A 14,828-nucleotide genomic window follows, 5' to 3' on the forward strand; every position below is an offset into this window, starting at 1 on the left:
CTGCTATTTTAAAAAAATATGCAATGGATGGTTTACCACATTTTTCCACCTGTACTCAGGATACATTTTCAGTATTATAGAGGAAAATTCTTTCGTTCATTCAGGGGGAAGCATGACCCACCACATTCCAACCTTGGAGAATTATATAACACATTTGGAATCAACACACTGGAAAATGTGGGTGCATGATTTATTGACCTAAAACTTGATAAAAGTGGATTAGCTAAAATATGATATTCTGATGTGTTTTGGCTGACCACATTCCATGTATGATAAATGATGTCAATAAGCAGAAGTCAAGCCATTTTTCAAAGTACAACCTAATAGACTTCGAATAATTACATATTATTTCTGCATGGGACTTCACAAGTTTAAAATACTTTCGTATATTGCTTTAATTTGCTCTGAACAACTTAAGCATAAAAAGGAAGCCAGAGCAAATATTTCTTGGCTCAATTTGTAACTGGAAATGTGAGTCTTATTAGGGTTGTTGATGTTCAAAGTTTATTTGACTGGTAAGTGGCAGATCTTAAATGAATTCCCAGGTTTTGAAAATCTTACTTCAGTTTTGTTCTTTTTTTTTTTTCTTACTTCAGTTTTTAGAAACACATTACTTCTTAGGAAATACAGAAAAAAAGAAAAACTCTGGCAGCCTGATACAGGGACATTCATAGGCCCATAAAGTTTCACTGACAGTGCGTTGGTGATAAGACATCACTAGTCCTTGCTAGTACACAGAAGGGCAATTAAAAAAAAATCCACACATGTAATGCTATTAAGAATGCCAAAAATGCAAATATTTTGCATTAACATGACAATAAAAGAGATTAGTCTCCTACATTTTCATATGTTAACTCTCTGTAGGATTGGTATAATGTATTAATGTTAGCTTCTATCCCTTTTAGTGTTTGTTTTTATATGAAACGTAACTGTAAGAATCTTAATAATGTAATCTTCACTTATAATAATCTTTTAGAATCTATATCAGTGTACTAAATTACTTATGCATTTTTAGCAGATAGTATCTAAACTGAATTGATAAATATAAGCCACTGCTCCGAACTGAATTGATAAATATAAGCCACTACTTATACTGAAGTATTTAGAAATGCTTGGCTACTTATTAAGTATAAGGTCCTTTGAAACTACTCTGAAAAATACAATGAAATAGTGACTATGATTTATCTTCTATTTATCATCACAAATCTGTTTGAGATCAGACATGTTGTTTTCTTAACACAAATAGTGACAGTGAAAGCATCATCTTAGAGTAGATAACAAAACTTGGACAAATGTATTCAATGTGAAATCAGAGGGAGTCAGTGTTAAACAAATCTGAAAATGCATATGCATATATACAAATAATAACCATCTTTACTGACTAATTACTAAAGTAGGGTCCAGATTGCATAAAACCTGGTACCTCAAGAGACTTTTTTCGTATAGTTGTTATATTTTCTGTCTTGGCCATTTAGAGACATTATTTAGTGACATGTCCTGGGTATTACCAAGCAATTCCATGATTAATTCACATGGTTGAGAATATACCTCCAGTGGTTTGTTGTAAAGAGACATCTGACCAACAGAAGAAATGGAGTCTCAAATCCAGTCTTCATCTAGATTGCCAAGTCATGGCTCCTATGTGATAGGACATAGAGTTTGTCAACCTAGAGAAAGGAGTTTCTTTTTTAAATCAGTGAAAGGAGTGTCCTTTTCTTTTTGTTTGTTTGTTTTTGTAATTTATAGAAAAGCAGTTACTATTTGGTTGAGATATCAGTAAAATTGAGAGCCAATGAAAATACCTAGAGATAGCTTTTTTTTTTTAAATCATAGTAAGATTTATGCAGAAGCAAAAACATTTTTACTATATAAAAGCAAAAATCACCCCGAATTATGTAAAAACCAAGCACATTTTTCCAGGCAGAGATGTAGTTAAAAACTAAAGTTGAACTGAAACTGTCAATTGTCTTCGAAGCATGGACCTATGTAAATTTAGCTTTGTAAGAGTTAAATCTACCTTAGGTGTGCAAACTAGCCTTAATCATAGAGAACACACAGAACTTGTTAACCAGAATCATTAAGTAGAAACATTCAATAATATATATAAAGAATCATAAAAAAATCAGAACAATATATTACTCTGTTATTTCCCTCTTTGAGAAAATGTAGCAATATAACAGACTGATGGCAAATATTTGACTGTATCAACACCTGTATTATTTGAAGACTAAGCATGATAAAGAATAGGAAACAAAAGAGCATAGAGAGTACATCTGAGGAAGAATGACATGGTCTGATGGAAAGGGGATGTTGCTGGAAGTCTAGATAAAATGCTGTTTCTGGTGCTGCTAACAGTGGTCTGCCTGTGAAGTCTCTGCTTCACTGATCTTGAATGCATTAATTGTACAAGAAAGGGGCTAGATTAGACAACTTGTAAGGAACTCTTTAATCCTGGAAATCTAGGATTTGAAGAAGATGGCAATTATGACAATAAAGGCGGTATCACTGGCTGCCTTAGAAAGTTAAGAGTGAAGAGATAAGCAACCATCCTCACAGAGAAGGCAGAAAATAGGTCTTCCCTTTGAGAGAAGATTGAAGAAGTGAAGATTCTTCACTGTACATCAAAGCCCTTGGGGGCATGCAAGTACTGAAAACAGAAAGAACGTAAGTTGGAAAGTCAGAGAGAACTATCTGAATTTGGTTCTTCCACTCACCACTGTTGGATATACAGCAAGTTATTGATCATTTCAGAGCCTTAATTTCCTCATAGATATTAGGAATATAATACCTCATCTTGCAGAATGGTTGGACTAAAATAGACAGTATTGGCCAACACAGGCTTTCCATTTTGCTCAAATAGAAAGCAAACTTCTTGAGAGCAGAGACTAACATAAATATCTACATAGCTCTAATACATTGACAAATAATTGGTATACTGTAGTTGCTTTATAAGTATTATGTTCATTGTATTATCAATTATGAAATTAGCAACAAGTGATCCAAGGATAAACTGTCATCAGGAGTTGTTTTCAAAGGACAACTGATGTAATCACAATCTCTTTTAGATGGCATACAACACACTAACATCAGCTTCTGCACAATACTTACAGCAGTGGCTAAGCTTTGAGGATTATAGTTATCACCTTGACAGTGAAGTGAGGTTTAAATTATATTTAGCTTTCTGTTTCAGGGCTGAGGGAACAGTCTCATATTTTAAAAATGTGTCCTTTTTAAAACACAAGGACAAACCCTAGTGATTAAAATACCAACTCTTTGCTATTTAGAAAATTTGACTGACTTCTTTTTTAGGGAAGGTTACAAATATAGAAGCTTATAATTCTATAATATAGAGTACTGAGCACAATCTCATTGACAAACAAACTCTCCTCAAAAGTGGAACATAGACATAGCATTCATAAATGTGCTAATTATACCTTTTTGCTTACACAGCCATTGAGTAAAATACATAGTAACTATTGTACACTTATAGGTTGATCTACTTATAAGAATATAATCAAGCATACCAAGCTTCAGCTCTTTACAAACATTTTGACTTATTAAAATACAAATATAAGATGAATTTACAGGTTAACTGAGGTATATAATACTATTAGAAATTACTCTTAAGACCTACATTACACATTTTTAAAAGATTAGTGGGGAAGTTAAGTTTGGAAGGCTTATTTGTATATATATGTTCAATGAATGTGAGTTTGTGTATCAGTTCTACTTATTTCAAAACAAACATAATTTGAACACACTAAAATTTTATCTTTTGGGAGAAATGGACACCTTATTGATTTTAATTGACCAAAATAACTCATCCAACTCTTTTAGAACATGGGAAATTTCTGCAAACCTTGGCTAAACAATTAATAACTTTAGTATTTTCCACAATTTTTAAGGATTTTTTCTTTATTCTATTCACCTTTAAATCTAGTCATGTCCTTTCAGACTTTTATATATCTTAAGTTCCATACTATATATCACATCCTGTGTATAATGTAATCCTATTTCCCTGAAAAGGAATAATATGTTTTGTTTGATTTTGAAGTTGATATGATTCCTAGGATTGAGAGATTATAAATTCCAAGAATAGTTGGTCTAAGAAATTTCCTATGAAATCCTCATAAATTTGCATGTGAATTAGTTGTTCATAATTGAGTCTCAATTGCCTTATTCTTTATAGTGAAGGAGGGAAAATAGAAGTAATGGCAAAAAGAGATAAATATATAATCATACATAGAAATGAAACAACTCATCCAGTAATTGATTTAAAAAATAATAAAAAATCAGTAAAGGTATAACGCTATCCTACAACTTCCCATATTGATTTATAAAACCCTACACCCAACAACTGTACAATAAGCATTATTCTCCTGTGGACATGGAATATTATTCAAGACAGAATGTATATGTATCCTTACAACAATTCTAAACAAATTTAAAAGAATTCAAATCATACAAAATTTATTCTGTGACAACAGCAGAATTCAATTAGAAATCAATAGCAGTAAGACATCCAAAAAATTCCCACCAATTTTGGGAATTAACACACTTCTAAACAAATAAAACAAATTTTAAAAAGTCAATAGATACTAAAAGATTTAAGTTTTAATGAAAGCACATCATAACATTTTTTAAAGATTTTATTTATTTATTCATGAGAGACACAGAGAGGAGGCAGAGACACAGGCAGAGGGAGAAGCAGGCTCCATGCAGGGAGCCCGACGAGGGACTCGATCCCAGGTCCCCAGGATCACACCCTGGGCTGAAGGCGGCGCTAAACCACTGAGCCACCAGGGCTGCCCACATCATAACATTTTGAAATATAATTAAAACAGTTCTTATAGGGAATCTTATAGCTTTAAAAGCGTGTAGGAAAAAAAAATCAGTGATCTAAGATTCCTCTTTAAGATCAGAAAAAGATGGGATCCCTGAGTGGCTCAGTGGTTTAGCACCTGCCATTGGCTCAGGGAGTGATCCTGTAGTCCCGGGATCGAGTCCTACATCAGGCTCCCTGCATGGAGCCTGCTTCTCCCTCTGGCTGTGTGTCTGCCTCTCTCTCTCTCTCTCTCTCTCTCTCTCTCAAAAAAATAAATAAATAAAATCTTAAAAAAAAAGAAATCAGAAAAACAGAGGTACTTAAAATTTAGAAATCAGAAATAATAAAAATGCATGGAAATTAACAATATAGGCAATAGATTTAGAATAAGTTCTGTTGTCAAAACTGATTATGTGAATAAAGCAAATTATTCTCAAACTTCTAGCAAAATATATAAAGAAAAAATAGTGAAAAAGCAAAAACTACTAATATCAATGATGAAATAAAAGATAGTATAAATTCTATAGACATAATTAGGGAATATTAAGGAAAAATTTACATCAATAAATTAGACAAATGAAATAGAGAAAGTTCTTGGAAAATATAATATGCCAAAATTGGTATAAATAGAAAGAAACACCTTAATATTATATCTGTTAATGATACTGAATTCATATTCAAATATCTTTCCACAAAAATTCCAGGACCGAAATTCTAAGTGAATTTTGTCAATAATTTTTAGAATAAATATCACAAATCATGAAGAAAGTTTTTCCAAACATTGAGAGGAAAGAATAATTTATATTTCAATTGATAAGCCCACGATAACTTTGATATTAAAGACATTATAAAAAAAGGAAAAATCAGAGAAAAATAACCTTTATGAACATAGATGTGAAATTCTCAACAAAAAATTATCAAATTGAGGGGCACTTGAGTAGCTCAGTGGTTGTATCTGCCTTTGGCTCAGGTCATGATCCCAGGTCCTGGGATTGAGTACCACATCAGGCTCTCTGCAGGGAATGTGCTTCTTCCTCTGCTTATGCCTCTGTCTCTCTCTCATGAAAAAATAAAATATTTTAAAAATATATCAAATTGAATCTAACCATATGTATAAAGGTTATATATCATAACCAAGTAGGATTAATCCGGGAATGTAAAGTTGGTTTGACATTTTAAAATCAATCGTTGGGCAAAATGGGTTAAAGAGAGTAGGAGGTACAGACTTCCAGTTAAAGAATGAATATCAAAACAAACAAACAAACAAACAATAAAGAATGAATGTCGTGGAATAAAATGTACAACATAGGGAACATAGTCAATGGCATTGTAATAGTTTTACATGGTCATAGATAGTAGCTACACTTGTGTTGAATATAAGCATAACAGAGATGTTGAATCACTGTGTTGTATACCTGAAATGATTGTAAAATTTTTGTCAATACTCCTATAAAATGAACAAAATAGTAAAACCAATCATTGTAATATAGCACACTAAAGTATATGATAACTAAAATACAGAGAAAAAATTGAAAAATATTAACATCTCATAAAATTTAAAAAATTTCTCAGTATCTAGAATTAAGGAAACTTTCTCACTCTGATAAAAGGATCTGCATTAAAAATCTATAGCTAACATCATCAGTAACAGAAAACACTGAGCATTCCACTCTTAAATAAAAAAGAAAAGGATATCTGCTAAGTGCTTACCTCTTCTATTTATCATTGTACTGAAAACCATTACAAATGCAATAAGGTAATATAAATAATTTTTAAAATAATAAATATTAAGGGAAAAATATAGCCACAGTTATATATTTAAAAATCATTTGGAATATGCAAAATAGCTATTAGAAATAGTAAATAATATTGGGAAAATTGCAGGATACAAGAGTAGTATAAAATTAAATTCCAGCATGCAACAATTTTAAAACAAAAATAATAGTACATACTATAGCACAGAATACATGAAATAACTAAGAATAAATCTAATGAAAATGTGCAATATTTCTGCTAAGAACTACAAAACACTTCTAAAGGAAAGAAAGATATGCTATATTCATGAACTGCAAGGCAATATGTAATCTTTATTATCCCTAAATTGTGTACATATTCAATGCAATCAGAACCAAAATCCTGGTAGACTTAAAAAAAATAAAATTAGTGAGCTCATTCTAATATTAATATGGAGGTAGAAAGGATCCAAAGGAATTTGTCTTGACATTTAAAAACACACAGACAGGGTAGCCTGGGTGGCTCAGTGGTTAAGTGCTGCCTTCAGCCTAGGGTATGATCCTGGAGACCCAGGATCGAGTCCCATGTTGGGCTCTCTGCATGGTGCCTGCTTTTCCCTCTGTCTGTGTCTCTGCCTCTCTCTCTGTGTGTCTCTCATGAATAAATAAAGTCTTAAAAAAAAAAAAGAAAACTAACTAAATAAATAAATAAAACCACACAGACAGAAAAGTTCTAGGGCAGATGGCAGAGTATGAAGTTCCTGGGCTCACTTCATTATATGGATATAACTAGATAACACCCACATCAGAGTAAATAAACCAGAAAACAAACTGGTGACTGGCAGACCAGACTCTCTGTTCCTAAATGTAAAGAAGAGGCCACATTGAAAATAAGACAGAAGGGTGGAGACAGGGTTGGGAACCAAGCTGACTCAAGAGATAGTCAATGGGATGGTGGGCCACTGCAAGCATGGAGAAAGGAGACAAGTAAATCCTACAATGGGCACCTCAGGCATGATGGACTCTCACTGAGAAGGTAAACCCCCATAATATTTGGCTTTGAAAACCAGAGGAGCTTAACTTCATGAGTTTTTACACTCAGTGGAGCTTAAACACCTAGAACTTTAAAAATTGGCAGGGTCCACTCTGAGAGAGCTGGAGGACAAAAGGAAACTGAGCCCCTGCCCTTAAAGAGACAGCCAAAGAAAGAGCCCCACTGAGATACAGTAGAAAAACAGTAGTCTGAAAAATATTTGGGGGGTATTCAAGATGTATTTAATAATATCAGAGCATGTGCTTGGAGGGGCAGGAATCACTGGAAAACTTCCTCAAGAACAAAGGAACTGGCAGGTACCATTTCCCTTCCCTGCCCCCTGGCCTAGATGCACTGACATAGTATAGTGCCAAAACTCTCTACCTAACTTGTTAACAAGATGCCCTGTCCTTACAGATGGATCTGACCCCTACACCCTGGCCAGACTTGGCAGTTTATCCAGGCAGCTAGAGATCCCTTTCCATAACAGATCAATGAGGACCTTGCAGCCACTGTGCAACCAACACCCATGATCTCCTGTGGACATGCCCTACATGTCCATGGCAGGAGTCAATCCAAAATGAGGCCACAAGTCTGGCACTGTGCAAACAGCCACAATAAAAGTCAGCACCACTCCAAAGTGACTTCTGCCCCAGGGACAGAAGATAACCATCCAAAGCAGTCTCACCAAGATCCCAGCAGTAGGCTGAGGACAGAAAACTGATCTGATTCTAGGATCTGTCCACCAAGGAGGGCTTCTCAGGGGACAACACAAGGAAGTACTCTGCAGTTTAGTGTTATAGAAACTCTAGTAAATGCATAATCAGATTCAATTCATGCCCAAGGTAGCCCCAGACTGGTGCACTAAGAATACAGGTACAAAACCTGCCCAAAATAAGCACAGAGAGCCATCACAGATGACAGGACTAAAGGCAAAAATGACTCAGTCATAACAGTGGAGTGAATGCAACACACAAAGAAGATAACCCTGAAGCACCAGATTCTAGTGAATAGGAGATATTGCACTACAGGAACTCTTCTTCATAATGCCACTACTTTCAAGACTGAGTGACATAGCTGACTTTCCTAATGTATAGAAATAGAAGCAGAGACTTAGATAAAATTATGAGACAAAGGAATATTTTCCAAATGAAAGAACAGGACAATATTACAGCAAGAGAGCTAAATTCCCCACTAGGCATATTAAAGTAATGGTAATAAAGATACTCAGCGGGCTTGAGAAAAGAGTGGAAGACATCAGTGAGACCTTCAACAAAGAGATAGAAAACAGAAAAAAGAACTAATGGACCAAGAGAAATAAAAAAGAATAAGAAAAAAAAATAGAATAGATTAAGGGAATCAGTGACATCATCAACTATAACAACATTTGTAGTATAGGGATTCATAAGGAGCATAGAAAAAGGGGCAGAAAATCTATTTGAAGAAATAAAAACTGAACTTTGCAAATCTGGGAAGGAAAAAGAAATCTAGATCTAAAAGGCAAAGAGAGCTCCTTACAAAATCAACCCAAGGAAGTCCATACTAAGACAGATATTAATGAAAATGCCAAAAAGTACTGATAAAAGGAAAACTTTAAAAGCAGCAAAAGAAAATTGTTATGTACAAGGGAAAACCTGTAAGGCTAACAGTTTATGTTTTAGCAGAAATTTTGCAGACCAGAAAGGAGTGATATGATATATTCAAAGTGTTGAAAGGGGGAAAAACCAACAAACACCTGCAGCAAGAATACTCTATCCAGCAAGTCTATCATTCAGAATAGAAGGAGACATAAAGAGTTTCCCAGGCAAACAAAAGTTAAAGGGATTCATCATCACTAAACGAGCCTCACGAGGACTCTGTGAGTGGAAAGGAAAGACTATAAGCAAGAGTAAGAAAAAAAGTAGGGCATACAAAAGCAGTAGAATTAAGTATATTTATAAAAATCAATAAAAAAATTCACAAAATAAAAGGGTAGAAAGAATGATAATGTATACCTAAAATGTGGGACAGGGAGAGGAATAAAAAATTAGTGCTTGTAGAACGGGTTCAAACTTCTGCAACTATCATCTTAATATAGACTGCTATGTGCTTGAGATATTGTGAATAATTGTAATGGTAACCACAAATCAATAATAAATACACTAAAATAAAGAGAAAGGAATCCAAGTACATCACTAAAAAAGCCAGAAAACTGCAAGAAAAAATAGCAAAAGAACAGACAGCTACAAAACAACAAGAAAACAAATAATAAAATGGCAATAAATACATACCTATTAATAATTACTTTGACTGTAGATGCTCTAAATGCTCCAATCAAAAGACAGGGGGTGACAAAATAGATAAAAAAGCAAGATCAATCTATATGCTGCCTATAGGAGATTCATTTCAAACCTAAAGACACAGATTGAAAATGAATGGATGGAAAAACATTTGTCATGCAAGAGGAAGTGAAAAAAAAAAACAAAAACCAAAACCACAGAAGCAATACTTACATTGGGCAAAATAGACTAAGACAAAGACTGTAACAAGAGATAAGAAAGCCCCTATGCAATCATAAAGGGAACAATCCAACAAGAAGATATAACAATTGTAAAAATTTATGCAAGCAACATTGGAGCACACAAATACGCAAAGCAGCTAATAACAAACATGAAGAAAGTAATTTGTAGAAACACAAAAATAGTAGAGGACTTTACACCCCACTTACATCAATGTATAGATCATCCAAACAGAATATAAAGAAGCGATGGCTTTGAATAATGCAATGGACTGGATGGATTTAACAGGTATATTCACAACCTTCTAAAACAGCAGAATACACATTTTTTTTTCAAATAAATAAAACATTCTCCAGAATGGATCACATGTGAAGACACAAATCAAGTCTCAACAAATTCAAAACACTGAGGACACACCATGCATCTTTTCCAACCAAAATGCTATGAAACTGAAAATCAACCACAACAAAACAAAACAAACAAACAAAAAAACACCCCCCTGGAAAGAACACAAATATATGGATGTTACATATTATGCTACTGAATAACGAATGGGTTAAACAAGAAATGAAAGGGGAAATTAAAAAATGCATGGAGGCAAATGTAAATGAAAAGAGAACAGTCCAACATCTTTGGGATGAAGCAAAGTCTATTCTAAGAAGGAAATTTATAGCAATAAAGGCCTACCTCACAAGAAAAATCTCAAATAATAACAAAACATTACACCTAAAAGAGCCAGAAAAGAACAAACAAAGCTCAGTAGAAGGGAGAAAACAATAAAGCTTAGAGTAGAAATAAATGACATACAAACTATAAAAAGAAATACAACAGATTATTAACCAGAGCTGATTCTTTGAAAAGATAAAGAAAATTGATAAACCTTTAGCCAGCCTCATCCAAAGAGAGAAAGAAAAAAAAGAGGGAGGAGATAGAACTCAAATTAACAAAATGAGAAATGAAAGAGGAGAAAAAAGTGATAGCATGGAAATACAAAGGATTATAATAGAACATTATTAAAATTACATGCCAAAAAATTGGAAAGCCTAGAAGTGGAGAAATTCCCAGAACCATGTAAGTCCTTTCTGTATCAGGAAGAAATATAAAATTGAACACATCAATTACTAGCACTGAAATTGAATCAATAACAAAAAAATTCCCAAGAAACAAAAGTCCAGAGACAGATAGATTCACAGGTGAATTCTACCAAATATTCAAATATTTTCTCAAACTATTCCAAAAATTACAAGAAAAAGGAAAGCTTTGAATTCATTCTATGAAGCCATTACTACAGGCCTTATACAGAGGCCTGATCCAAAAACATATAAAGAAATTACAAAAAAAGATAGCTGATGAATATAGATGCAAAAATCCTTAACAAAGTATTAACAAACTAAATCCAATGTTTAAAAAAAAAAAAACATTCACCACAATCAAGTGTAATTTATACTTGGGATTCAATGACAGTTCAAAATTCTCAACTCAATCAACATGATACATCACATTAATAAGAGAAAAGATAAAAAACCATATGATCATTTAAGTAGATGCAGAAAAACCATTTGGCAAAGTATAACATCCATTTATCATAAAAACCCTCAACAAAGTATATTTAGAAGAAATACACCTCAACATAATAAAGGCCATATATGAAAAAAACTAGCTAGCATACTGAATGGTGAAAAACTGCAAGGTTTATTTGCTAAGATCCAGAACAAGACAAGAATGTCTATTCTCACCACTTTTATTCATGATAGTACAAGTCCTAGTCACAGCCATCAGACAAGAAAAAGAAACAAAAGGCATCTATATGGGTAGGGAAGAAATACTACTGGCACTATTTGCAGATGACATAATATTATATATAGAACATCCTAAGGACGTCACCAAAAAACTACTAGAACTAATACATGATTTAGTAAGATCACAGGATACAAAATAAATACGTAGAAATCCATTGCATTTCTATATACTAATAATGAAGTATCACGATAAGAAATTAAGAAAACAGTTCAATTTACAATTTCACCAAATATAATAGGAATAAATATAGCCAAGGATATAAAAGACCTGTACTCTGAAAACCATGAAGCACTAAGGAAAGAAATTAAGGATGACACAGTCAATTGGAAAGATATTCCATACTCATGGGTTAGGAGAAAAATATCATTCAAATATCCATACTATTCAAAGCAATGTACAGATTTAATACAATCCCTATCAAAATACCACCAGCATTTTTCACAGAACTAGAACAAACAACCCTAAAATTTGTACAGAACCACTAAAGACTCCCAAAGCCAAGGCAATCTTGAAAATAAGAGCAAAACTGGAGGTATGACAGCCAGATTTCAAGGTATTCTACAAAGTAGTAATTATCATAATAGTATGGTACTGACACAAAAATAGATACATAGATCAATAGATTAAAATAAGGAACTCAGCAATAAACCCACAATTATATAGTCAATTAGTCTATGACAAAGGAGGCAAGAATAAACAATGGCAAAAAAGTATCTCTTCAATAAACTGTGTTGGGAAAAATGGATAGCTACATGAAAAGAAGGAAACTGGACTAATTTCTTACATCGTACACAAAAATAAACTCAAAATGGATTAAAAACCTAAATGTGAGGCCTGAAATCATAAACATCTAAGAAGAGAGGATAGGCAGTTATTTCTTTGACATGGGCCATAGCAACATTTTTCTAAATATGTCTCCTGAGACAAACGAAACAAAAGCAAAAATAAACTACTGGGACTACAACAAAATAAAAAGCTTCTGCACAACAAAAGAAACAACCAAAAAAAAAAAAAAAAAAAAAAAAAAAAGAAACAACCAAGGGGGGAATCCCTGGGTGGCTCAGCAGTTTAACACCTGCCTTCCGCCCAGGGAGTGATCTTGGAGTCCCGGGATCGAGTCTCACGTCAGGCTCCCTGCATGGAGCCTTCTTCTCCTTCTGCCTGTGTCTCTGCCTCTCTCTCTCTGTGTGTCTCATGAATAGATAAATAAAATATTTATTTTTTATTTTTAAAAGATATATATATATAATATAAAGATAATATAAAGATATAAATGTAATAATATATATATATATATATATATATATGAACAATCAATAAAAGAGGCAACCTACTGAAGGGAAAAGATATATGGAAATGATATATCTAATAATAGGTTAGTATCTATGATATATAAAAACGTATATAGCTGAACACCACAAAAACAATCCAATTAAAAATGGGTATAAGACAAAAAAAATAGGTGAAAGACATGAAGAAAAATTTCTTTTCATGTGTCTCTTGGACATACAGATGGCCAAGAGACACATGAAAAGATGCTGAACATCATTAAGCATTAGGAAAATGCAAACAAAACCACAATGAGATATCACTTCACACCTGTCAGAATGGCTAAAATAAAAAATACAAGTAGCAAGTATTGCACCATTGGTAGGAATGCAATGGGTGCAGACACTGTGCAAAAGGGTATGGAAATTCCTCAAAAATTAAAAATAGAACTACCCTATGATCCAGGAATTGCAGTACTAGGTATTTACATAAAGAATAAGAAAATGCTAGTTCAAAACCACATATTTATCCCTATGTTTATTGCAGCATTATTTATAATAGCCAAATTATGGAAGCAACCCAAGTGTCTATCCAAAGAGGAGTGAAGAAGAGGTTATATATATATAATATATATATATATAATATATATTATAGAAGAGGTTATATATATATATATATTATACACACACACACATAGACACGCACACAATGGAATATTAGGCATACAGAAGAATGGAATACTGTCATTTGCAACAACATGGATGGGTCTAAGGAATATAATTATATGTGAAATAAGTGAATCAGGGAAACACAAATACTATTTCACTCATTATGTGGACTTTGAGAAACAAAAGAAACAAATACATAAAAGAGACAAACAAACAAAAAGACTCTCAAACACAGAGAACAAACTGATGGTTAGTACAGAAGTGGGTGGAGGGAATGGGTAAAATAGGTGAAGGAGATTAAAAGTACACTTACTGTGATCAACACTGAGTAGTATATAGAATTGTTGAATCACTGTATTGTATCCCTGCAGCTAATATGCACTGTATGTTAATTATATTGGAATTAAAATACACATACACACAAGGAAAGAGTTGGATGATTTAAATTCCTGATTTCAAGATTTACTATAAAGCAACTGCATCAAACAGTGTTGTATTAGGTCTAAGGATAAACACATGGATCAATGGAGCAGAAGAAAGTCTCAACCCACACATATCTTGTCACTTTATTTTTTACGAAAGTAGTAAGTCAATTCTGGAGATTAGGAGAAAGAGAACAAGAGTTAACGTGTCCAAACACCAGAATTGGGTCATTTAAGCAAAATAATTTAAACAAAATTTTTTGAGAAGTCATTTTTTTCATGAAAATTTAACAATAAATATAATCCAGATAGAAATATCAAAAAATTTAAATCAGTTAATTTGACGTAACTTCTAGAACCGAATAACCAAGAGTAAAGATTTTCTATTCTGTGCATATATTATAAATAAATGTAAATGAATAATCAGTCTGCTTAATTTCTATTTTGAGTAGAAGGCTGAATGTCCATCTAATATATTTCATTAGCAAATTAAATGAATTTCATAACTCTTCTTTACTAGTACATGTGCCATTGTGTATTATATCAATAAATGTAGTCATTACCACAATGTAATGCCATG

The 14,828-nt window shown here is 33.0% G+C and overlaps 1 long non-coding RNA gene across 9 annotated transcripts in view; it reads right to left on the bottom strand.

The window, feature by feature from the left end:
- LOC140608082 (uncharacterized) overlaps positions 1 to 14,828 on the bottom strand; it is an 848,352-nt gene that overhangs the window by 64,072 nt on the left and 769,452 nt on the right. The window lies entirely within an intron of this gene.

This window comes from Canis lupus, chromosome 17, assembly GCF_048164855.1.
Source record: "Canis lupus baileyi chromosome 17, mCanLup2.hap1, whole genome shotgun sequence".
In the NCBI taxonomy this organism is placed as follows: Eukaryota; Metazoa; Chordata; class Mammalia; order Carnivora; family Canidae; genus Canis; species Canis lupus.